The sequence below is a fragment of the Sphaeramia orbicularis genome, chromosome 19 (genome assembly GCF_902148855.1).
Source record: "Sphaeramia orbicularis chromosome 19, fSphaOr1.1, whole genome shotgun sequence".
NCBI classification, from domain to species: domain Eukaryota; kingdom Metazoa; phylum Chordata; class Actinopteri; order Kurtiformes; family Apogonidae; genus Sphaeramia; species Sphaeramia orbicularis.
The window spans coordinates 16,325,169-16,351,586 of NC_043975.1; the positions used below are offsets into that span (position 1 = coordinate 16,325,169).

Below are 26,418 nucleotides of genomic sequence, written 5' to 3' on the forward strand. Positions count from 1 at the left end.
AACAATCAAGGATGTTAACCCTTTCATGCACAGTGGTCACTACAGTGGACAGCTATTCTACGGCTGTTCTATTGTTTATTCATGTGTTTCGTTGTCAGCCAACATAGTGGAGCTTATGCATCATCCCAAACACTGCAGTTCATACAATTACTGTATCTTTACTGTTCTTGATAAACCTGATCTGCACTAACATGTTTTAGTGTAAATCAATTGCTAATTGTTATTAGACTGTAATTAACAGTTTATTTTTTAAGCAAAAAGTTTTGGGTTTTTGTTGCATATTATGTCCATGAAATGAGTAATAACTAGAATTAGAGCATGTTAATATATGAGAAAAAATAAGATTAGCAGTATTAAAAATGTTTATATTTCATAGTTTTCTCACACTATATCAGTAAATACATGTTTTTTGCTTCATAAATTAAATCCATGGTGTCCAGCTGAGTGGACATTTTTGCAACTCCATGAAAAATAGGTTCATAAAAAAAAATGTTCAATCATGTTTTTTCTTTCATGCCTAAAGAAGAATAGAAACACTCCAAAAAAAAAAATCTTGATTAAGGTTCTCATAATTCCTGCATGAAAGGGTTAAAATAATTTTAGGTCAATTAATTTTAAAGTGGATCAGAACAGTAAAATACTATCAAAATAAAGTATAAATAATGAAAACTGCAAATTTGTCTCTTTGTTTTAGTGTAAAAAATGTAAAATTACATAAAAATGTTCACATTTACAGACTAGTCTTTTACAAAAAAAAAGTGAATATCTGAAATGTCTTAAGAGAAGTATGTGGAATTTTAATAATATTCTCCGTGTTTTTTAATGTTTTGTGTATTTGTAGATCCACCATGATCTCTAAGTTGTGATTTATGCGTATAAATGATAAACTGAGGCGTAATATTGTTAACATTGCACTTATTTTACTAAAGAATTTTCAGGTTCATATTTGTTCATGTTATGTTCAAGTACAATTCGTAGATGTAAACATTTTAATTACGGAATTTTAAGTGTATTTTTGCGTGTATTGTAGGATATTTAAGCATATTTAAGTGTATTTTTGCATGTATTGAAGAATTTTTGAGCATATTTAAGTGCAGTTTTGCGTGTATTGTAGGATTTTTGAGCATAATTAAGTGTATTTTTGCGTGTATTGTAGGATATTTAAGCATATTCAAATGTATTTTTGCATGTATTGAAGGAGTTTTGAGCATATTTAAGTGTATTTTTGCGTGTATTGTTGAATATTTAACCATATTTAAGTGTGTTTTTGCATGTATTGAAGGATTTTTGAGCACACTTAAGTGTATTTTTGCATGTAGTGATGGATTTTTGAGCATAATTAAGTGTATTTTTGCGTGTATTGTAGGATATTTAAGCATATTTAAGTGTATTTTTGTGTGTATTGTAGGATTTTTGAGCATAATTAAGTGTTTTTTTGCGTGTATTGTAGGATATTTAAGCATAATTAAGTGTATTTTTGGGCGTATTGTAGGATATTTAAGCATAATTAAGTGCATTTTTGCGTGTATTGTAGGATTTTTGAACATAATTAAGTGTTTTTTTTGGGTGTCTTGTACAATATTTAAGCATATTTAAGTGTATTTTTTATTTTACGGAATTTCCTTTTTTCACTCCAAAGTTCTTCTCCTATTGTTTCTATTATTTGACTGGTCCGGCCCACTTTAGATCATATTAGTCTGGATGTGGCCCTGAACTAAAATGAGTTTGACACCCCTGGTTTAACTGATGCTAATGTAAAGACGCTGATGTCAGAAATACAGTAGTAATTTGGTGCCTAATATGGTTAGATTTTGATGTAGCAAATAAAAAATTTGGAAGAAAGCATAAAAAAAAAAAGCCTGAGACCAAACTGGAGACAAATCTGGCAGGTTAAAGACACCTTTGCAATCTTTAATGAGTTTATTCTGCTGCTTTGCGCAAAATGGTTTTAAGATGTCAGTATGAATTCTTGCGTCTGAATCTGTCTAATACCGTGGTGGGTTTGTGACATGGCTTAAAGGGATTGAGTTCATGAGATGTAATCCATGGTGCTTTCCAAGTCTTTCAAGCTTCCATTGCATGCTCAGCCGTTCCCTGACCTTCACATTCATACCTGCACAGAAAGCCTTCACTCCTGCGCTCCCGTATAGACTTCAAAGGCCTAGAGGTGAAAGAACGCTCTTTAAATATATGCGGGAGATGGAAGGATGGTGTTTAGGTAAGGAAACAGATTGGGTGAGTGTGCAGACATTATGGAGAAGATCAATGGAGTCGTTCACATTTTCTCTGAAATCGCTCCGTTTAACTTAGAACAGACGCTATTTGTCTACAGACTCCAGATATTTGTCTGTATTTTTATCCAAACCTAGACCAGGGCTGTCGAACTCGTTTTAGTTCAGGGGCCAAATTCAGCCTAATGTGATCTAAAGTGGGCCGGACCAGTCAAATAATATACACCATAGGAGAAGAACTTTGGAGTGAAAAAAGGAAATTCCCTGAAATAAAAAATACACTTAAATATGCTTAAATATTCTACAATACACACAAAAATACACTTAAATATGCTTAAATATCCTACAGTACACCCAAAAATACACTGACATATGCTAAAATATTCTACAATACATGCAAAAATACACTTAATTATGCTCAAAAATCCTACAATACACCCAAAAATACACTTAAATCTGCTTAAATAATCTGCAATACACACAAAAATACACTTAATTATGCTCAAAAATTCTACAATACACCCAAAAATACACTTAAATATGCTTAAATATCCTACAATACACACAAAAATATGCCTAATTATGCTAAAAAATTCTACAATACACCCAAAAATACACTTAAATATGCTTAAATATTCTACAATACATGCAAAAATACACTTAAATATGCTTAAATATCCTACAATACACGCAAAAATACACTTAATTATGCTCAAAAATCCTACAATACACCAAAAAAATACACTTAAATATGCTTAAATATTCTACAATACACGCAAAAATACACTTAAATATTCTACAATACACAAAAAAATACATTTAAATATGCTTAAATATCCTACAATACACGCAAAAATACACTTAAATATGCTTAAATATTCTACAATACACCCAAAATTACACTTAAATATGCTTAAATATTCTACAATACACGCAAAAATACACTTAAATATGCTTAAATATTCTACAATACACCCAAAAATACACTTAAATATGCTTAAATATCCTACAATACATGCAAAAATACACTTAAATATGTTTAAATATTCTACAATACATGCAAAAATACACTTAAAATTATGTGATTAAAATGTTTAGATCTACAAATTGTACTTGAACATAGCATGAACAAATATGAACAACCTGAAAATTGTTTAGTAAAATAAGTGCAATGGTAACAATATTACTCCTTAGTTTATCATTTATACACTTGAATCACAACTTACAGATCACAGTTAGATCTACAAATACACAAAATATTAAATAACAGGCAGAATAGTATTAAAATTCCACATACTTCTCTTAAGACATTTCATTTGGTTGTTAATATGTTGAGTGTCATTTTAGCATTTCACAAATTCATCCCACGGGCCGTATTGAACCCTTTGGCGGGCTGGATTTGGCCCCTGGGCCACATGTTTGACACCTGTGCCCTAGATATTCATCTTCAGAAGCACGACATAATGAAATATAACTTGTGGCACTGGCAAGCTGTGACAGAAAAAATGTTTTTTGATGATGAATCAGTCAACTTTTCATGTGGTCAGTTGCCTTCAGGAAATTATCCCGACTATTTGGAGTATATGAGTATAGTATAAACTGAGAACTAGTTTTGATATGGTTAGAAATTCAAGTTCTGACTGATTTTGCTCATGTCAAAAATGTTATTAGATGTGACTTACAGTCCGTCTGGCATGTTTCAGCAGTATTTTGTAGCTGACTATGATGGTTTTCATTGCTGGTAGGTCTGCCTTTCTGTCATGGGATTTCCACGGTAGGATTTAAACATATAAGGGATTTGCTATGGTATGGCATTAACTAGGCATGTACACTATGTGCTCCAGAGTTCCAGCTTGTTATGTCATCTAATTAATAGAAGGGTCTTTCTTATTTATAGACCTCTGCACTTTTATCAGAGTTGTATTTTTTACCAGTGAAAACAGGCTGATGTTTTATATAAGGAACTTATATAAAGCAGCAGAACGGGCTGAGATTATGGCTGTTGGATGCAAGGTTATAATAGTTTTGGATCTTTCATTATAGTTTAGTTTTATTTAGTTTTGACTTTTTTTTCTTCTCTAATTCAGTTAGTTTTAATTAGTTTTTAGAGCAGGTTTGCTAGTTTTTATTCGTTTTTGTTATTTTCTAAATGCTTAGTTTTAGTTTAGTTTTCGTTTCTTTATATCTTTCACCTTCTTCACTGTCGTATTCAAATAAATCCCAGACAGGACTCTGCTGCTTTCTCCCAACTTTAGTCTCCATATTTCCAGGTAGAGTGGGAACGAAAAGCTGACATTAAACGACAAGTGATGAGAAGTGACGGACCATTAAATATCATACAGTGCCAGCAGCTAAAATTGCTTGAGGGAAATAAATCAATTTCATATCGATCCGACTTTGACAAAGACGAAAACGAAGGGAATTTTATCCATAATTTTAATTTGTTTTAGTTAGTTTTTTTTTTTTTTTTTAAACTTAATTTTTATTAGACTTTCTCTTTTTTCAGCACAGTACGATTATACATTCAAGTACAGTTAATTTCTTTTCCCTCTACACAGCTGCAAATGTATTCTCATACACCTCCTTAGGCACATATGATGAAATTTGAGAAAGCAATAACAATTATAGCAAACAATGTTCACTCCAAAAAAATAATATAATAAAAAAAAAAGATAAAAAAGGCTGTAGATATAAATCTTCGTCAGAGGTAGAATGACAGCACCTTGATAATATGGAGTATTCTTGCATCACCAGTAAACATTATTGCAATAGTAAAGGTAACATAGGTTCCCGTCTTTTAGTAAATATGGTTTTCTGAAGTCTGAGCAAGTATGTGATCTGGTAAATATTCCAAACTTTTTGAATCCATGTATTATATGAGGGAGGTTCTGGTTTCATCCAACTGATGGTTATAGACTTTAAGGCAGCGGTGAATGTTTTAGTTAGTTTTGTATGCACACAATACAGTTTCAGTTAGTTATCGTTTTTTTTCTTTTAATTACAGTTTTTATTTATTTCAGTTAACGAAAATGTTTTTACAATTCTAGTTTTCGTCATTTCGTTAGTTTTCGTTAACAATAATAACCTTGGTCGGATGTTGAGTAGCTGATGCTGTGTTTAGGAGGTTTTATCATAGGTTGCAATGAAATATGATCAAAGTACGAAAACTGTGGCCTAAAAATAAAGCCAATGAAAAACTATCTTCACCAAAATCCAGTAGATACATTGCTGCAAAATAAAAAAAAAACAAAAACAAAAGCTCTGGTAGACTTGCATTGAACTTCTCTCTAAAACAGGGGTCGGCAACCTGTGGCTCCGGAGCTGCATGCGTCTCTTCAGCCTCCTTGTAGTGGCTCTCTTTATTGCGGTCAAGCTAGCCACGATTCTCCTCTGCATGGTCAAGACGGCTGCTAGCGTTTTTCTTGTACGCTACTCATTCGACGATTACGGTAGATGAGTTGCATAGAGCGAATGTGCCTTCCATACAACCAAAGTACGGGTTCATTTATGTTCTACGTTAAAGATGCAGACGCAGACGGACGAAGGGTTCTGTCCATCCTTTGTATATTACTCACATAATTCTGTCCGTTTTCCGGGAGAATATGGAGCAGTACAACTGGGAACTGTGGAGGCAGTGTTGAGTTTTGAAGAGAATAATTCCCATAAATAGCGATACTTTTCATAGAGTGACTGTATGAGTATGAGTACTGTGTACTTTTGGTGTAATCCTACAACAGATTCCCTTCCAAGCTACAAGTGTTTTTTTGTCTGAAATAGGCTTTAAGACTAAATTCAGTGATGAATAAAATTAGTTTTTCCAATAAGTACCTCATGAATTTGGTATATTTCGTATTAGTACTTCATATACTATTAGCACAAATACCATGAACTACTTTTACTGTGTACTTTTGGAGTAATCATACTCCAGATTCCCTTTCAAGCTCCAAAAGATTGATTTACAGATATATTCATTATTATTATTAATCACCCCTCTATCTCGTACTAAATTAAAAAAAAAAATTGGGTTTCCTGGTGTGTCCACACATACCGCGTCATGTTTCTTCTTCTTCTTCGCTTGTTGTAACATACATCAACATCCGTTTTTTTTTATTCACCTGACTAGTGCGAAAAAAGGTCTTTCCATTGCAGTTTTGCATGATATACCATTTGCGCTACTCCCGAAAAACCACCTCTTGCCAGTGTGAAAATTTTTAATCGAAATTGTCGTTTTTCCATTAGGTACATTTTTATGCGCAAAGGTATATTCGCGAAATTTGAGAGTCAATGGAAAAGCGAATAGTGTCAAATTATAACCACATTTTGCAATTTAATTACACAACACAAACTAGTTACCTGCCAACACTGGATACATTTGTATAAAACTAACATAACAGTGAGTCTGTAGGAGTTTATCCCTTGACAGGTATCAAAATAAAATCAGAATCAGTGCTAACATTAGCATGCTATGATGATTAGCATCCACCAACTAACTAGTTGTTAGCCAGCACCACCTATCAAACTATGATCATTACATATTTTATTTAATATATTTGGTGTTTCTCATCAGTGATTGTGTTTTAAATATGAAGGAGTGATAATGAGCAGTACAATAAAGAATTTAAGTCTATTTATGCTAATTGTATATGCTAGCATATCTGCCCAGCATCATCACAGCAGAAGTGCATTATCTTTTTTATTCTAACAATATTTTCTTCATTAAAATATGTCAATTATCTCTTACTGTGACAGATGGTGAGGCTGCGTTAACAGTAGCTAAAAGCATATTTGGCGTAATGATTACATGACCATGACTGTTTTTTTTTTTCGTAACATAAGACTAGATCAATGTGACAGTACTAGCAGTATAACATTTTCCGTCATAGGAATGCACTTTACCATCTGGCCACAGTTGATTCAGGACTACACTGATGACTATCACGTACGCTGCAAATACTGTACATTTACAACATATACAAAAAGCTGCAGTGTTTATAAAAGTTTGAATTGGATTGCTTGAGTAGCTAACCTGAGAGCAGTGACACTGATCTCACTGATCCGTGTTTCTATGAAAAGATGTGATACCATGACGAGCTATTATTTTATGTAACTTTTGTTATTTTGTTTCTGGCTTGGCAGAACATTGCTTACTGGGCCTGATTAGACTTTGGGTGTTGTAATGCAACCTTTCCCAAAGAATGTAATGATCTCACACATCAAACAGATGTTCTCAATCAATATTTGTTGATGTGAAAGCCCATTAGTTTGCTAATTACATTTGCATAAACATTTCACCATTTCATATCTACTAGGCTAAATTGGTTTTCATAGAGTTTACATACAGTGGCCTTCAAGTGCTTACACATGTTTGGTGCAGATACTATTTGGCCCGAGTAACAATGTATACACTTGTATGTACAGTCAATCACATACTTGACATGTACATATTCATGGCCACACACACACACACAGACACACACACAGACACACACACACACACACATACATATACAAAAACAAAATAAAAGTAGCATCCCACCCTAAACAGCTTGCATTCCCCTCCAGTGACTTACACAGAGTAAACAAACATGTATCTGCGTCTTTGGCGAACCAAAAGTGTGGTGGTGCTGTTTGTTTGGTGGACACCCCAGCCTGATGTAAACAGCCTATTGAACCTTGTTTAATAAGAGGTAGGATTTAGACATGTTAAGATGCTTTTTCTGTGTAGCCACAGTTTAGAACATCTACATTTCTGTGGTTTGGCTGGTTGTCACGAGGAAATCTAGATAATTGACTAATGGTCGAGTCTGGCAATAGAGACCACTGAGACGATGATGATGTAGACTTTCAAACACCTGCAGGGTTCCTACGCAAGTATGGAGAGAGTGGAAAAGCATGGAATTTGATTTTATACATTTCCAGCTCTGGAAACGTATGAAAATGGAAACAAATGTATGGAGAAATATTCATGTTTCCTAAACTGTTCTGTTTTCAGTCATCCATTTTCCGAACCCGCTTTATTCTCACTAGGGCACAGGTGTCAAACATGCGGCCCGGGGGCCAAAACTGGCCCACCAAAGGGTCCAATCCGGCCCCTGGAATGAATTTGTGAAATTCAGAAATTACACTGATGATATTAACAATTAAGAATGTTAGAATCATTTTAGGTCATTTCAATCTCCAGTGGGTCAGACCAGTAAAATACTATCATAATAACCTATAAAAAATGAAAACTACAAATTTTTCTCTTTGTTGTGGTGTAAAAAAAGTAAAACTATACAAAAATGTTTACATTTACAGACTAGCCTTTTACAAATAATGTGAATAGCCTGAAATTTCTTGAGAGAAAAATGTGGAATTGTACCAATATTCTGCCTCTTACTAAATGTTTTGTGTATAGTAGATCCACTGTGATCTGTAAGTTGTGATACATATGTATAAATGATAAACTAAGGCATAATATTGTTAAAATTGCACTTATTTTTCTATCCTACTTTTTATATTGTTTTACTGGTCCAGCCCGCTTTGTATCATATCAGGCTGTATGTGGCCCCAGAACTAAAATGAGTTTGACACCCCTGCACTAGGGTCATGGGGGTCACTGGAGCCTATCCCAGCTACTTATGGGCGAATGCGGGTTACACCCTCAACATGCCGCCAGTTCATCTCAGGGCTGACATATAGAGACAAACAATCACTCTCACATTCACACCTATGGGCAATTTAGATTAACCGCTTTACCTATCAGTGCATGTGTTTGGATGGTGGGAGGAAGCCAGAGTACCTGGAGAGAGCCCACGCAGACCTTGGGAAAACATGCAAACTCCACACAGAAAGGTCCCATCCCCATCGACTGGTGCTGGAATCAAACCCAGGACCTTCTTGCTGTGAAGCACAAGTGCTATATCATATATATATACTCTATATATATGTAGTGCTATATCACATATATACAAGTGCGGTCACCGCCGTGTTGCCCTTGTTGCCCTTGCCCTTCTAAAATATAAAATTATGAAAAGCTGAAAAAAGAAATGGATCGATCTGTTTTGTTTTGTTTTTTTTTTTAAGGCACTTGCTAGCGCAGTTAAAATGTTGAAATGTATGAGAGTACATAAAGTAGGCTACGCGTCCTAGAAAACATTTGGGCAGATTGACGAGTTGAATGCCCAGGCTTCTGTTGTTATCCTCCTTCAACCTACTTTAAGGCCCGCCCAGGTGTCGTCAACTTTCACTGCTGCTTCGACGGACAGGTGATGTCCACACACTGTTTGTGAATGAGCTGTTCAACATGCCGTGTATGATCGTTGGCAGAACTCATAATGCACGGGTGTCAAACATGCAACCCAGGGCCAAAACTAGCCTGCCAAAGAGTCCAATCTGGCCCCTGGGATGAATTTGTGAAATGCAAAAATTACACTGAAGATATTAATAATCAAGGATGTTGAAATCATTTTAGGTCAATTTGATCTAAAGTGGATCAGACTAGTAAAATACTATCATAATAACCTATAAATAATGAAAACTGTAAATTTTCCTCTTTGTTTTAGTGTAAAAAAAAAAGGAAAATTAGAAAAAAAAGTTACATTTACAGACTGTCCTTTTACAAAAAATATGAATAACCTGAACAAATATGAACAATCTGAAATGTCTTAAGAGAAGTCTGTGGAATTTTAACAATATTCTGCCTGTTCCTAAATCTTTAAGTTGTGATGCACATGTATAAATGATCAACAGTCATGCAATGTTTATTTAAGGTTTACAGGTTTAAATGTAAGATTCACACTTGCTCTTGTGCTTGTGTGAATGTGTGTTAGAGTCTGTAGGTGTTTTCATCCAGTTATTTGTATTTGCATCTTGACTTTGCACCTAAAAAGGTTTAGTTGAAATGACAAAGATTAACAAAAAAAAAAAGTGAATAAGAAAAGTGGATACAGAATCATCAAATTAACTTGTGTCTGTGGATTTAACACAAGGAACAAAATATGTCATATTAGATGGAAAACAGCAATGAAACCCTGCAATGCATGAAGAGTTGTAGAAACCAATGTTTGGCAAAGTCTTTAGCAAATCATTTTTGAGCTTAAAATGATGTTAGTATCCAGACCATAGCAAAAAGTTCAAACCCTCTTCAGATTTTTGAAGAAATATCTGTCACTATCAGCTCCTAAAACAGCTCAGGTTGTATGTTATTGAATGAAATCCTACTTAAAAGTAAGTTTTAGTATGATGATGATGATGATGATGAACAACCAACCGTAAGTATTTGCATAAAAACCGCAGCACCAAAACATTTAACACATTTTCTGAAAATTGGGTTAAAATTTGCAATAAATTTGGATGAAAGCCATTTATGACCTTTGGTGTTAGCTGACATCATTTCTAAGCTCACACTAGCTAGCGCACACTGTTGCTGCTGCTGTAGAGGAGCATGTAGAAGCCAATAATGTAATGACAACCGATAACATAATAACATCCATTAATGTAATGAATTTGCCATTTTTAAAATGTAATAGGTCAAAAATGTAATATTTGGCCAATAACAATAAAAGTCCTGAACCGATAAGGTAATAGCTTTTGGCTAATAACATTATAACTTATTACGTTTTTGGCACTGTTATTACATTTGGAAAGAATTTTTTTTCACCAGGCCAATAATGTAATAACAAGCCAATGAGTTAAAACATTATTGGCCAAAAGTTATTACGTTACCAGTTCAGGACTTTTATTACGTTGTTGGTGAGATATTACGTTATTGGCTTATTACATTTTAAAAATGGCAAATTTATTAAGTTATCGGTTGTTATTACATTATTGGCTCCTACAGCAGAATACTGAACTATGTAGAAAATGAAAAGATAAATCTAAATACCCTACATCAGGGGTGTCAAACTCATTTTGGTTCAGGGGCCATATTTAGCCCAGTTTGATCTGAAGTGGGCCAAACCAGTAAAATAATAGCATAATAACCTATACATAATGACAACTACAAATTTTTGTCTTCGTTTTTAGGGTAAAAAACAAACAAACATTAAATTATGAAAATACTTACTTTTATAAACTATCCAAACAAAAAAGATGTGAATAACCTGAAAAAACTGAAATTTCTATAGAAAAATCAGTGCAAATTTAACAATATTCTGCCTCAAATTTAACAGTATTCTGCCTCCACTTCTCATTTGTCCATGTGCATTATGGATCAGATCTACAAAGACACTAAACACTGAGGAACAGGAAGAAAATAGTTCAAACTGGGCTGAATTTTCTACAGACATTTCAAGTTGGTCTGATTTGTTCAGGTTATTCACATTTTATTGTTACAGGATAGTTTGGAAATGTAAATATTTTCATAATTTGATGTTATTTTTTGCACTAAAACAAAGAAGTTTGAAGTTGTTTCAAGAATTTATTTTTTTTTTTACTTAATTCAAGACTTTTTTTTTTTTGTGGTTAATTCAACATTTTTTTCTCAATTCAAGCTAATTTTTTTTTTTTTTTTGCTTAATTCAATTCAAGACTGTGGAATTTTTGACTTTGCAAATTCATCCCAAGGGCTGGACCAGACCCTTTGGCGGGCTGGATTTGGCCCCTGGGCCACATGTTTGACACCTGTGCCCTACATAGAAACCAGCAAACAGTAGGTCCCAGCACCAGACTCCAAGACGAACTTCACAGAAGCGCAAGGCACCATTAGAACATTTATGACTGTTTGTTGGCATCAGCTGACTTCATTTCTAAGGTCACGTATACAGTTGTAATAACATTTATATGCACCAGATACCCAGTGTATATAAATACAGAATATAAATACAGAAAAATATACTTACCAACCAAAAAATGCCAGCTCCAACACCCAACAGACTCTGAGACAAACTTCATGTAAGCACCAGTCTCACATTCCGAACCTTCAACTTGTTAAAATCTACAAAAAAAAAACAAACAAGGAAGTAAACAGAGTAAAATACAATCAAAAGATTAACTAATGTAACCACAACAGTTCTATTAGTTACAGGCTTCTCATAAACCTTTATTTTAACGTAATCCTTCTCAATCCAGAGCCAAAGACCCAGGTTGTCGAACATTCCACCCAACTGTAAGATATTTTTATAGCTGTTTATCTGACATGTCACAGCAGGAAAAGCACAGGTGCAATTAATTTGACCATGTATTTATGACGGCTGCATTCCACTCAGGTGTTTCGGTTCCAAAGCCTGATTTTATGCATACTAGTTGAATGGTATTACATACTGGGACTCTGAAATGGAACGGAGCCATTAATAATCATATTAGTTACACCTGTGTTTTTCCTGCTATGACAAGTCAAAAGGCCTGTTACTGATGCCTTTTGTGTTTTCAGTCTCACTCAAAAGAAACTAACATGTACTTCTAGGCTTTCTATAGAGCACCTAATGCAACTAGAATTTCTTCTTCTTATTTTTTTTACCTTTATCCTTTATATCAGAGTTGTTTCACTGTGTGTTGAAGAAAGACAGAATTGGATGATTCAGGAAGACATCTGACTTTAGAAATCATACTGTGTAAGTATAGCCCACACATGCTAAGCCTTGTTATGCTAGCGCCTGTGTTAGCCAAATTAGCATTTCAAATATACTTTAATTTACAACTTGAAACCAGGCACTCACGAATATAAACTCTATGAACTAGTTACTTTTTTACTATTATTTTCTCTGTTTTATGCGACCTTTAAAGGAGGTTTGAGTAATCCATATTTGTAGTTTAACTGAGATTGTTTAGTTACACTACAGCACATGCTAACAGCACTTAGCGAATCTGTTAGCTAACTTAGGTTTTTGTGTTTTTTGTCATTAAAGAAGCCTAAAGTAATATGTATTTTACTAATTATTGGGTCATTTTAGAGTGTTAGAAATTGTCTAACACTTTCAAAGAATTTACAAGTGTGGTTGTATTAGAGCACCTAATGCAACCAGAATTATTTTTTTTTGTTTCATCTTTTTTTTTTTTTTTTACCTTTATCCTTTATATCAGAGTTGTTTCACTGTGTTGAAGAAAGACAGAATTGGACGATTCAGGAAGACATTTGACTTGAGAAATCATAGACTGTGTAAGTATAGTCAACAGATGCTAAGCCTTGTCATGCTAGTGCTTGTGTTAGCTATATTAGCATTTCAAATATACTTTAATTTACAACTTGAAACCACACACTCACAAATATAAACTCTGTGTATTGATTACACAGAGTTAGAAATTGTCTAACACTTTCAAAGAATTTACAAGTGTGGTTGTATTAGAGCACCTAATGTAACTAGAATTTAATTTTTTGTTTCATCTTTTTTATTTTTTTTAACCTTTATCCTTTATATCAGAGTTAGTTCACTGTGTGTTGAAGAAAGACGGAATTGGATGATTCAGGACAACATTTGACTTGAGAAATCATAGACTGTGTAAGTATAGCCTACAGATGCTAAGCCTTGTCATGCTAGCGCCTGTGTTAGCTATATTAGCATTTCAAATATACTTTAATTTACAACTTGAAACCAGGCACTCACAAATATAAACTCTATGTATTGGTTACTTTTTTGCTATTATTTTCTCTGTTTTCTGCGACCTTTAAAGGAGCTTTGAGTAATCCATATTTGTAGTTTAACTGAGATTGTTTAGTTACACTACAGCACATGCTAACAGCACTTAACGAATCTGTTAGCTAACTTAAGTTTTTATGTTTTTTGTCATGAAAGAAGCCTAAAGTAATATGTATTTTAATAATTATTGGTTCATTTTAGAGTGTAAGAAATTGTGTAACACTTTCAAAGAATTTACAAGTGAGGTTGTATTAGAGCACCTAATGCAACCAGAATTGATTTATATATTTATTTTTTTGTTTTGTCTTTTTTTTTTTTTTTTTTAACATTATCCTTTATATCAGAGTGGTTTCACTGTGTGCTAAAGAAGATAGAACTAGACAATTCCAGAAGACATTTGACTTAAGAAATCATACTGTGTAAGTACAAATGCTAAGCCTTGTAATGCTACAGCCCGCGTTATTTACAAACAAGTTGAAACCACACACTCACAAATATAAACTCTATGAACTAGTTACTTTTTTTACTATTATTTTCTCTGTTTTGTGCGACCTTTAAAAGAGCTTTGAGTAATCCATATTTGTAGTTTAACTGAGATTGTTTAGTTACACTACAGCACATGCTAACAGCACTTAACGAATCTGTTAGCTAACTTAAGTTTTTATGTTTTTTGTCATGAAAGAAGCCTAAAGTAATATGTATTTTAATAATTATTGGTTCATTTTAGAGTGTAAGAAATTGTGTAACACTTTCAAAGAATTTACAAGTGAGGTTGTATTAGAGCACCTAATGCAACCAGAATTGATTTATATATTTATTTTTTTGTTTTGTCTTTTTTTTTTTTTTTTTTTTTAACATTATCCTTTATATCAGAGTGGTTTCACTGTGTGCTAAAGAAGATAGAACTAGACAATTCCAGAAGACATTTGACTTAAGAAATCATACTGTGTAAGTACAAATGCTAAGCCTTGTAATGCTACAGCCCGCGTTATTTACAAACAAGTTGAAACCACACACTCACAAATATAAACTCTATGAACTAGTTACTTTTTTTACTATTATTTTCTCTGTTTTGTGCGACCTTTAAAAGAGCTTTGAGTAATCCATATTTGTAGTTTAACTGAGATTGTTTAGTTACACTACAGCACATGCTAACAGCACTTAGCGAATTTGTTAGCTAACTTAAGTTTTCATGTTTTTTTTGTCATTAAAGAAGCCTAAAGTAATATGTATTTTAATAACTGTTGGGTCATTTTAGAGTGTTAGAAATTGTATAACACTTTCAAAGAATTTACAAGTGTGGTTGTATTAGAGCACCTAATGCAACCAGAATTGATTTATATATTTATTTTTTTGTTTTGTCTTTTTTTTTTTTTTTTTTTTAACATTATCCTTTATATCAGAGTGGTTTCACTGTGTGCTATAGAAGATAGAACTGGACAATTCCGGAAGACATTTGACTTAAGAAATCATACTGTGTAAGAATACAGATGTTAAGCCTTGTAATGCTACAGCCTGCGTTAGCTATATTAGCATTTCAGATATACTTTTATTTACAAACAACTTGAAACCAGACACCCACGAATATAAACTCTATGAACTAGTTACTTTTTTACAATTATTTTCTCTGTTTTATGCGACCTTTAAAAGAGCTTTGAGTAATCCATATTTGTAGTTTAACTGAGATTGTTTAGTTACACTACAGCACATGCTAACAGCACTTAGCAAATCTGTTAGCTAACTAAGGATTTTGTGTTTTTTGCCATTAAAGAAGCCTAAAGTAATATGTATTTTAATATTTGTTGGGTCATTTTAAAGCAGGGGTGTCAAACTCATTTTAGTTCACGGGCCAGATTCAGCCAAATTTCATCTGAAGTGGGCTGAACCATCAAAATAATAACATAATAATATGTAAATAATGTCAACTCCAAACTTTTCTCTATGTTTTAGAGTGAAAAAAGTAAATTTACATTATGAAAAGGTTTACATCTACAAACTATCCTTTCAAAAGATGTGAATAACATGATCAAACTGAAAAAATAAGTATAATTTTAACAATATTCTGCTTCAGTCTATCATTTACACATGTACATTATATATAACTTACAGATCACAGTGGATCTACAAACACACAAAACATTGAGTAACAGGCAGAATATTGTTGAAATTGTACTTACTTCTCTTAAGACATTTCAGGTTATTCACATTTTTTGCAAAATTATACTGTGTTTTTGTGTAAATACATGAAAGTATTTACATTTACGAAGAGAAAAATTTGAAGTTGTCAATATTTATATGTTATTATGATAGTATTTTAGTGGTCCTGCCCACTTGAGATTGAATTGTTCTGAATGTGGAACCTGAACTAAAAGGATTGTTAATATTTTAGTGTAAGTTTTGCAGTTCACAAATTCATCCCAAGCGCCGGACTGGACCCTTTGGTGGGCCGGATTTGGCCCCTGGGCCGCATGTTTGACACCTGTGTTTTTGAGTGTTAGAAACTGTTGTTATACTATGAAAAATTAAGCTTATTAAATAATACATTTCCTTGTTTTCTGCTGCACTCAGTAGTCAGGTCATCGGACCACCAATTCAGTTGATTCATCAACACAGAGAGCGAACTTTATTTGTTGTTTGCCGTTCCAACATTTATTTCAATATAAAGTAGCTCCTTGTTTTGGATAATCCCTTATGGTCCAATTCTGGCAAAAATGAATCTAAAAGTAAAAATGTGGGTCATTTAGCAACACTAATCTGTCAAATTGTCTCTAAAATGTCTCATCAGAGAGATTTCGAATAACGTGTTTTGACCCATAATAATAAAATAGTGTGCAGTACAGACAGCTGTTTTCAGGTTAGCTGTGTTAATGTAAAGCACAGGATGTACTTATGCACGTCACAGATAATAAAGTATGGTGTTGTTTAGACAGTCAGTCAGTGTCCACAGACAGCCTGGGTGATCTGGTCATAAGTCCATATGAAAATTTTTTAGGTAGAATCATAATCCACTATCAGAACCTTAGTTTGCTCACCTGTTATAAAATGCAGGTGAGTTACAACTTGACAATACGTTTTATCTGTTTTCTAGAAGCTTAGAATGTGTGTGATAATGCAATATTGACACTATTTAGATAATGTAAACACACGTCCACATTTTCACGTACCGACAGCGGCAGTGTTTACATTAATTACTTAGCCAGAGTCCTGCCAGAGTTTTATAATGAATTAAATCGTTTTCATACTAGCATAACAACTCATGAGCATCTGTGTAAATCAGACTCACTGCACGTCTGAGTTCAGAAGCTGGAACTGAAGCTGACGAACTAAGGGCGATAATTTGTCAGCATAATTTCTTCAGCAGCAATGAAATAATATGGACTAAACCCTGAACACTTTAGTTCAGACAGATGCTAAATTATTGCTATAAACAGACAGAAATAAATTCAATAACCTAGCGACCTATGCTAGTGACATTAATGCCATAAACCCATTGGTTAGTGCAATGCTCTTTTTAAAATTCCGTTGTGACACTGATATACAGACCATTTAAAATGAACATTGGCTGAGTATTAGTGTTTATATAATACTGCTATTTATTTTTTTAATGGGACAATCTGTATGATCCCTCAAAAAAGTAGATCACATGCCAAATTAAGATCAACCACAACCAAAGATTGTGAGATTGCCCAGCCTTAGTCCCGAATTAACCTATTACACCACAACTTGCTCACATTGTATGACTCCACTTAAGTCATTATAATACTGTTTCCTGCTCTATGAAATTACATTTTCAAATTGCGTATAAAGACAACATGATCGTAACATGCCATAACATCAGATGTAGCTACACTGAAATTGTCAAAAAATTTCTGGCAATGATGAAATAGTGTTTGTTTGCCCTACTTTTTTTTTTATTATTATTTATTGAATTATGATTTTATTAAAAACATGAAAAAAGTCTTTAAATTACATGGACATGTGGCGCTGATATTAAAGAGGAGGGGGAAAAAAGTGTTATTATTATATGATGATAATTCTATTATTTCTGTTTAAAACCTGTCAGTGATCATAGCTCATTTTTGATTCATGAAAAAGTTATTTTTAATCCAGTCAAGTTCAGTAATGTTATAAAAACAAGTAAGAGCTCTATCCCTCCATAAAGCAAACATATTATTCACTTGTCTTGCTGCTTTATATTTAGACATGATTTGTGCTGGGCCAGTTCTTCTGTTCACCTCTGTGATGATGGGACACGTGGCTCAGGAGATTTGTGACACTCGCTGTGTTTCTACAATCATTCCAGGACTCTATACACTGACATCTGTGTGAGTTTCCTAGAAGTCTGGTTTCACTTGTGTATACAGCTCAGTTTAATATGTATAAGCCCCCATAATTCATCATCTTACACATACCTTTAGAAAAATTGCAAGGAATGGGCCATGCAAGATGTCATGCATGTAGCTGTTTTGTATAAAATGGGCCTAAAAATGACAAAAGTGCAGGGACAGACGAGGGGGAGGGCGTGGTAGGAAAAGTCTGTTCAAAGTATTGAAAGTGGATTTGATCAATTTCAGTCTTGGCTATGCTGTACATCTGAAAAAGTATGAATAATTTGTTTACTTTCTTGGATCTCTTTTTGTAAACGGAATTATTCCCTCAGTGGCACATTTGTTCGATTCGTTTATTTGCCGTATCAAATACCTGGTCCATTGTCTTTCCCCCTGTCTGTCCTGTCACCCTTGGCAGAGGCCATGGAAGTTGCACTATCCCTCCATGTGCCCACCAATCGGATTAATAGCTGTTTTGGCAACATATGAGCTCATGGGTAATTGGCTGAGGTGATGTTTCCTGTTGAATGCTACCTGGTTCCTTTGTGGTCGCTTCCATGGTTGGTCGCCTCAGCTGCCACTAAGACTGGTAATTGAGCAGCACTTTTGTGACACTGCTTGTGAACCGTGGTGAGGAAATTAGATGTTTCCTTAAAGTGTCATTGGAGAGAATGACGCTGAGGAATTGTTTTTCTTCAGCTGTTAGCAGAAGTTTTTTTTAGGTCAACTGCCATATTCATTTCACTTTGATTCTAGGCCCTAATATCAACAAGCCAAAAAAATCATCTTTACAATTCTTCTCCTACCTTATTTTCCTTTCAACTTCTCTTGTTATTTTAGTCCAATCACCAATCTCTAAGCCAAAACAGAAATGAATGTAATTCCTTGAATGGCCGCTTGAGGTTGCTTCCGAAAGCAAGTCAATCCCTACAGACCTGCTGAAACGGACCTCCAAAAAACTCATTCCTTTATTCATTCAACAAGGGGTGAATCAACATCAATAGTTGAACCTGTACAAAGGTGTAAAGCAGATAAACTGAACAGACTATCAGCATTCATTTAGTGTTGGTACATGGTCTGTTAGCTTGCCTGCTAATTAAGCTAACTAGTGCTAAAGAGTGTTTTCATACGTTATGCAAAATTAACATCATACTGTTATCGAATACTGAATTAACATATAGTTGCTGAAAAAATTATTAGACCATCAAAAGTCTTCAAAAACAATGGTTATGCAATCAAGTACTAACTCCTGTGTGTATCATGTGACTAAAACAGACAGAAAAGAAAACATGGAATGCCTAAAAGCACTGTTTTTGTCAGTACAATTCCATAGCTATTGATGTAAGAACTTAAAGTTATTTTAGTTATTATCAAGAAAACCATGGAAAATGGCTAGATATCAGCCCTGAAATTAAACTTTTATGAGCTATTTTTGTTGCTATCATTATATTTGTCCAAATAAATGTACCTTTAGTTGCACCACGCATTAAAATGAACAAGAAATTGAAGAAAACAAGGGGTGGTCTAATAATTTGTTGTAAATCGATGTGAAGTTGCTTTCATTGCTTAGTGGAATTTAATACAACCCTGTTACCAGTATAGACGGTGTTCTCAGTTCATGTTCAATTGATGAGTTTCAGCTCTCACTCTTTCCCAGCTCCACTGCTTTGTCCAAATCTGATCATTTCCGGCTCCGTACTAGCATGCACACAGTATTTTCATTTTTTGATTGTAATGTTTGTTACCAGTTGGTGAAATGTTACTAAAGGAGTACAAAAATTTTCCTGAAAAGTAATGGGTAGAGACTGTGTCATGATTGATTTTTGATCATTAGCTATGATTAGCCACGATGGCTAGTGCTAACAGCATACTAGAGAGAATATGGTTTTTTCACGCATGACCTGGAAACGGTTTGAAACGACTGAGTGTGAGTACCGCTTCTCCCAGTTTACTTGTCAACAACGGCTGAGGCGACATCCAAGTGTCACTGCTGCGTGCTCCAATGTGCATCGAATAATCAAAGGCAACTATATTTAAGTACTCACAAATGTACTTCCTTCAGATTTAATTGAGAAGAAGAAATGGGTTGTCGCAATTCATCGAGATGAGATGCCAAACTTTAGAATCCAGAAGGAAAACCTTGAAAAGTTAAATATAATTGCCTTTGTTTATTCGATGAACATTGGGACACACTGCAGTGACACTTCGATGTCGCCTCAGCCATTGTTGGCGAGTAAACCGGAAGAAGCAGTACTCAAACTCAGACATTTCAAACTGCTTCCAGGTCACGCACAAAAAACCCATATTCTCTATAGTTTGCTGTTAGCACTAGCATAGTGGCCAATCATAGCCACTAATCACTTCATATTGTCCTTTTGGTTGGTTTGGAGTTTCACTTCAACTAATGGCATACATCAGGGTGGTTGCTGTCATTTTCAGTTCATATTTCAACCTGGCATCTCATTTTGTGCCTGTAAAAATCTGTAATTAAAATGATTAGATCACTAACATGGCAGTCTTTGCTGAAAGCCTAATGAAGAAGTCCAACGTGTGAAAATGATACAAGCAGTACAACTGTTGACAGTCTCCTCACTGAGCGGAAGAGGAATGATTTCTTGGCTGTTTTCTTGAACAACATATCAGCATATGCAGTACCCAAGAAATCCCCTAGACAGAAGTACCGGAATAAGCTCTTCCACTGAAACGGGAGACTTGTGATGTTTGGGTACACGATGTGCCTGTAATAACAATCTAAGTGAGTGGGGAGAGGTCTTGGGTTCTCCTGGTTTGAATCCTCTTGGTGTAGCTCTGCCTTAAGCAGCCTGCATACATAGATCAAAATAACAGGGCTGAAAAAGACCAAAGTAAAACTGTCAGGGATGGGCACTGGTCTGGATGAATGGACATGGATGAGGCTGTGAATTCTTCCACTGGGTTATGGCCTTGTTGTTTATATCCTGAAACAGATGTTACAATGAATCCATCACTTAAGGGAAAAAAAAAGATGCTTGTAATTCCAAAAACAGCCCAACAATCAGTTTGTGTCTGTGGATGGAGCTTTGATAATAAATCATTTTTGATAACAAGCAGGAGGATTTCCTTCTTGCCTGGAAAGTAAAGATGCCCTCAGTACTTCTACATGTAGAGTATAAAAACACTGTATGATGAAAATTGGAGTTTATTGCTGTTGTTGTTGGCTGTTTCTATTGACAAAATTCTGGATTTTGTCATTAGAGTAACATGACTTCACATCAGCACCATTTCCTCAGAAAGGCTTTGCATCGTCTTATCACATGGGAAAGAATTATGTTTACAAGATCTATCGAGCCACGCAGACTCGCATTGTTTCTTCAGTGATTCAGCAACTTAACCTTTTCACATTAGTCCTTCCATGGAACCAGTATGTTAAATGAACGTCCCGTAAACTTTTGCACAGGGTATAGACTGGGTTTATGTAGAAGTATGTGTATAAGGGAACTTCTTCTACTTTATGTGTTTACCATGTAGCTAAAACACAACCTAAGCAACATCACTTCCAACATAGTAACCCTAACCTTCAATTGTCTTACTGGTGACCTTGTGAAGATACTAAAGCAGTGAATTCTTATCAGTTTTACAGGTTATTTTGTCATTTAAATGGGATTATTTGGTATTAAATCAGACAGTTGACAAAAACCGTCTAATCTTAATACATCTCAGTCTCTGGGCTTATTAAAAGATTTCAATCTGCTGACCTCTTGCTCAGTCTTCCAAGGTACATAATAGAATATGAATACTCTTTAGCATGTTTTTGTATTTGGTTGTTCAAGATAGTAAAATCAGATGCGATGCCCTCAAGCAATTAAGTTCACGCCTCTGAAAATAAGCTTGACTCAAGCTAACAGGGTCATCTTTTGTTTTCCTCCCATTTACTTGTCTGATATTGCTCTACACCGGCTTCAAATGTCAGATCCACATGGTTCGGTAATAAGCTGAGGTTTTTGGCTCTGAGGTAAAGAAATCAAGACTTCTTCAATTAACTGGAACACGGCCATTTCCCTGTTGTACCCTCTCCCAGATCCCACTGGGATTGGCAGAGCTATTGGCGCACATTAGCTGTGTGTGAACATTCTTGTCATGCTATTCTGGTGTATTTATTGGCTGCTTGATTACATACGTGTTTACTTGGCAAGTTTTGTTGCCCCGCCAGAGAGAAGGGAAAACGCGTCCAAGCATCATGATCCGCAGGGATAGCTGGAGCTTTCAGAGGTTGTGCTTCATCGCTTTGATGCGCTGTCAGTCAAAAGCAGAAACAAAACAGATGGAGGCTGTTTTAAAACCTCCAGCTCAGTGCTTATGATGTTAATGATGAAAGATGAGGCTAATAATGAAGTTGTTGATGCTAATGGTCATAATGCAATCCACAATGGGGTGCATACGAAGCGATGAAAGAGTGTATTTGAAATTCATCATTTCATCTCCCTCTAACAGGTGGAGGACATCAGGCCGGGGCTTGGATCAGGAATGTTCAGCCGCAGCCAGTGAAAAGGTAGGCCTTCTCTCAGCCCTAGTGATAGATGTTGTAATGCGAAGGGTCTATTTATACTCATTACCTCCTCCTACAGACTGTGAGATCTGTCTTATAAGTTTACTTCAGCCACACTCTGTGACATGGATCGAATAAACTTGGGTGTGACATGTATGCAGACTGTTTAACGGTAACACCTACTGAATCTCAGGCCATGATGCCTTTGAGAAAACAAGAATTAAACATCATCAGTACACATGGGCTACCTCTGCTGTTATGGTGGTGGTATCTATCTATCTATCTATCTATCTATCTATCTATCTATCTATCTATCTATCTATCTATCTATTAGGGGTGTAACGGTACAGAAAAATGTTGGTTTGGTACAGGGGTCTTTGGTTCGATATGTTTTCAATACGTTTTTGGTACAGTGAAGGAGACCAGTAAAGGGGGGGGGGCACTCTACCGAACTACCGAAAACTGAATTTCCTACGTTTACATCATCCTACATTGTGTGACACCAAGTATGCTTACGCGGAGTCCACACGATCGTAAAAACTGAGCTTTGCAAGGACGTGTCTCGTGGACATCCGCTTTGAGTCCGCCTCTACTGCAGGCCAAGTAGCACAAGTCACCGCTCCCGCAACACATTTGTTCATAAAAATGGAGTAAAAAAACAGCATTATGGTGGTTTGGACATTATTTTTATGCCGTTTTTTTTAAGAAGAAATGTGTTGTGGGAGTGGCAAATTGTGATACACTTGGTCTGCCATATGCCTCGAGTACGCTCGGACATCCACGGTATCAAGTACGCCCAACTCTGTGGGGGCCTTTAACACACTTTGAATGTCTGACCCAGCTTCTGTGCCTCTGTTATACTCTTCGAAACAGGTCGGTACAAATGAGTGCACTGTTACACCACTACTAGCAATGTATGTATATATGTATGTATGTATGTATGTATGTATGTACCTATCTATCTATCTATTAGAGCCCGACCAATTAATCAGCCTAATCGGGCCGATTATAGCATATCACCGATTAATCAACATTGGCCAATATGTAGCCGATGTAACAACTTTTTTTTTTTTCTTTCTTTTTTTTTATGGGCTCAGCTGGCTGACAGGCAGCTGTCTGTACCAATAAGGCAGCAGCCGACACCAACTGTAACAACTTTTTTGCTGCGTGGAGATTCTGTCGCTCGCTGCTCCTGTGTGTGTGTGCTGCCTGGAGAGTTACAGGAACAGTAAAGCGAGTTAGTTTAACTTTCACTCCTGCTCGGACAATGACGCTATCACCCCCGCACACACAATCACGTAATCACGGAGCTACCACCACAAACCCCCCCCCCCTCCGAAAATCAATCACGAACCATTTATTAAGTATTCTTATTAAGTATTCACCCCTCCACACACACCCCTATGTCCGTGCAGTTCCTGTCTACATCACAATTACATTCTGCAGGCACGTCTGGTTTTTATTAGTGTAGGGGAGACTGGGGATAGTTGTAACATGGGTCAGTTGTAACTCTTGCAATTGCTCCAACCAGGAACAATTTAGGACTCACCTAATTCACTCTGCACATGCTCAGTTTAGTCCTAAGTCCACATGGGAAGGTGTAGTGCTGTGAGGCAGACACATCCAAATTTGTGAGTGAAAACATAATTGTGTGGTAATATTTTTTGCTCTAATTATTTTTGTGATTGCATAGTTTGCATTTAAAAGTTGTGTAAATTATATTTGCTAGATAAACAAAGATTTATGCAACTGTTAATCCACCTGTCCACAATTATCTAATGTAATATTATTATATCCTGTGTAGATCACTGTTCTTATTTCATATATCGGCCAATATATTGGATATCGGCTTTTTTTAGCCCCCAATATCAGTATCGGTATCGGCCCCAAAAATCTCATATCGGTTGGCATCTATCTATCTATCTATCTATCTATCTATCTATCTATCTATCTATCTATCTATCTATCTATCTATCTATCTATCTATCTATCTGTCTGTCTGTCTGTCTGTCTGTCTGTCTGTCTGTCTGTCTGTCTGTCTGTCTGTCTGTCTGTCTGTCTGTCTGTCTGTCTGTCTGTATTAGGTATTACCACAATAACAACTATTCTTCATACACAAAAACAACCAAAACATTCAAATATATCATTAATTACAGTAACCAATAATAAACTAACATAAGAGTGGCCTATCTAGTTCATACAAAATGTAGAATCAATAGTATTAAAATAAGATATTGATACTTGGTATACAGTGACATCACTTAACAGTGATTACTCAGTCTCTTCTCGTTTACAATCATCTGTAGCCTAAAGTGATGTTCTTAGTTTCTTTTTGAAGTTTCACTCGCTGCTGATCTGAGTTAAATACGGTAGATGATATATTAAATTTGGTGGATGTATGACAATGGTGTTAATGTTTGATGGCTGTTTTTATCAGTGTGATATTCAACTACAGTTTTAATATCCATCAGAAATATTTGATCTATTACTCAAACCGACCTTTCTAGTGAATCTCTACTTGTAAAATAAACTCCCTCATCGTGCTGCTTTGAATCTGAACATCTGCTTACAGTTGATTTACCTGGAACAGTAAGGCGCATGTGTGGAAAAGTAAACTTAATAAATTCATACACTAAAATGATGACATGTATTCCTCTACCATCTCACGATAGAGCTGTGAGATTGCAAATAACATTTTGTCTTTCCTTTTATTGTAGAGCAACTCTTTTTTTTTTCTACTGGTAAACCTAACTATGCACCAGTTATTTACCAGTTATTGATTCAACACTGTACCGTCAGACAGATGTAATTAACGCGATCGTTCCCCCACCCATCCATGATATCTCACTCAGTAAATTTCAATTCAGCAACTAAATCTGAATTTTAGTGTTTTATTTTTTTGGCCATCACAGGTGTGTTTTTATAGACTTTATGGTGTATTTTATCCATGTTATAAATTCTCTTAATACCAACACACGTTTTCAGTTGTAGTATTCAATTCAGTGTAGAATTATTTACTTTTAGACTCAATAAGATCATTAACTCAGGCTTGGAAATAATTGTAAAATGTGCTTCCTGTTTATAGTTGATGTCAAAGAATTCTGACTTCAATCTCAGAATTCTGACTTTTTTTTCTCAGAACTTTTACTTTAATCTCAGAATTTTGGCTTTTTACTCAGAATTCTGACTTTAATTTCAAGGTTTCTGACTTTTTTGTCATAATAATAATAAAAATATATATTGGACCTTATTTTAATTTATTGTATTTTTTTCCAATGGCCCAAATCCTCTTCCATACTTTCTGATATTGGGTTTTAAACACACATTTTTTTACTTCAAAAATTAAATGCATGGACATTTTTGTAACTCCATGAAAAAAAAAAAAAAAGATTGCATTGTTTTGTTTTGTTTTTTTCATGTGTAAGGAGGAATAAAAACCCTCAAGAAAAAAAAAAAAATCTTTGCTAAGGTTCTTGTAATTCATGCATGAAAGGGTTAAACACAAGCTGTAATTAAAAATAAAGTTGTCCTCTGAAGAGGGGGGTGGTAGTGGGTTAAAAAAAAAAAAAATTGAGAAAAGTGGTTGCCTTAAAAAAAAAATTAATGATAAATGGACTTTTTAAGTACATTTAATTTAAAATCTTAGATGTAATTTAAATGTATTTAAAAAGTTCATTAATCATCATTATTTAATCATTACTGAATTTTTTAAGGCAACCACTTTTCTCAGTTTTTTAAAGTAAACTCAGCTTATCCAGGCCTACAGTGTGGCCTCTCTG

At 34.9% G+C, this 26,418-nt stretch overlaps 1 protein-coding gene across 2 annotated transcripts in view; it reads left to right on the forward strand.

The window, feature by feature from the left end:
• LOC115410092 (myocardin-like) overlaps positions 1 to 26,418 on the forward strand; it is a 466,879-nt gene that overhangs the window by 35,882 nt on the left and 404,579 nt on the right. For both annotated transcript variants that reach the window (XM_030121535.1, XM_030121534.1), the window contains exon 2: positions 22,585 to 22,642. The gene's annotated coding sequence lies outside the window, so the exon portion shown is untranslated. The remainder of the gene's footprint in view (positions 1 to 22,584; positions 22,643 to 26,418) is intronic.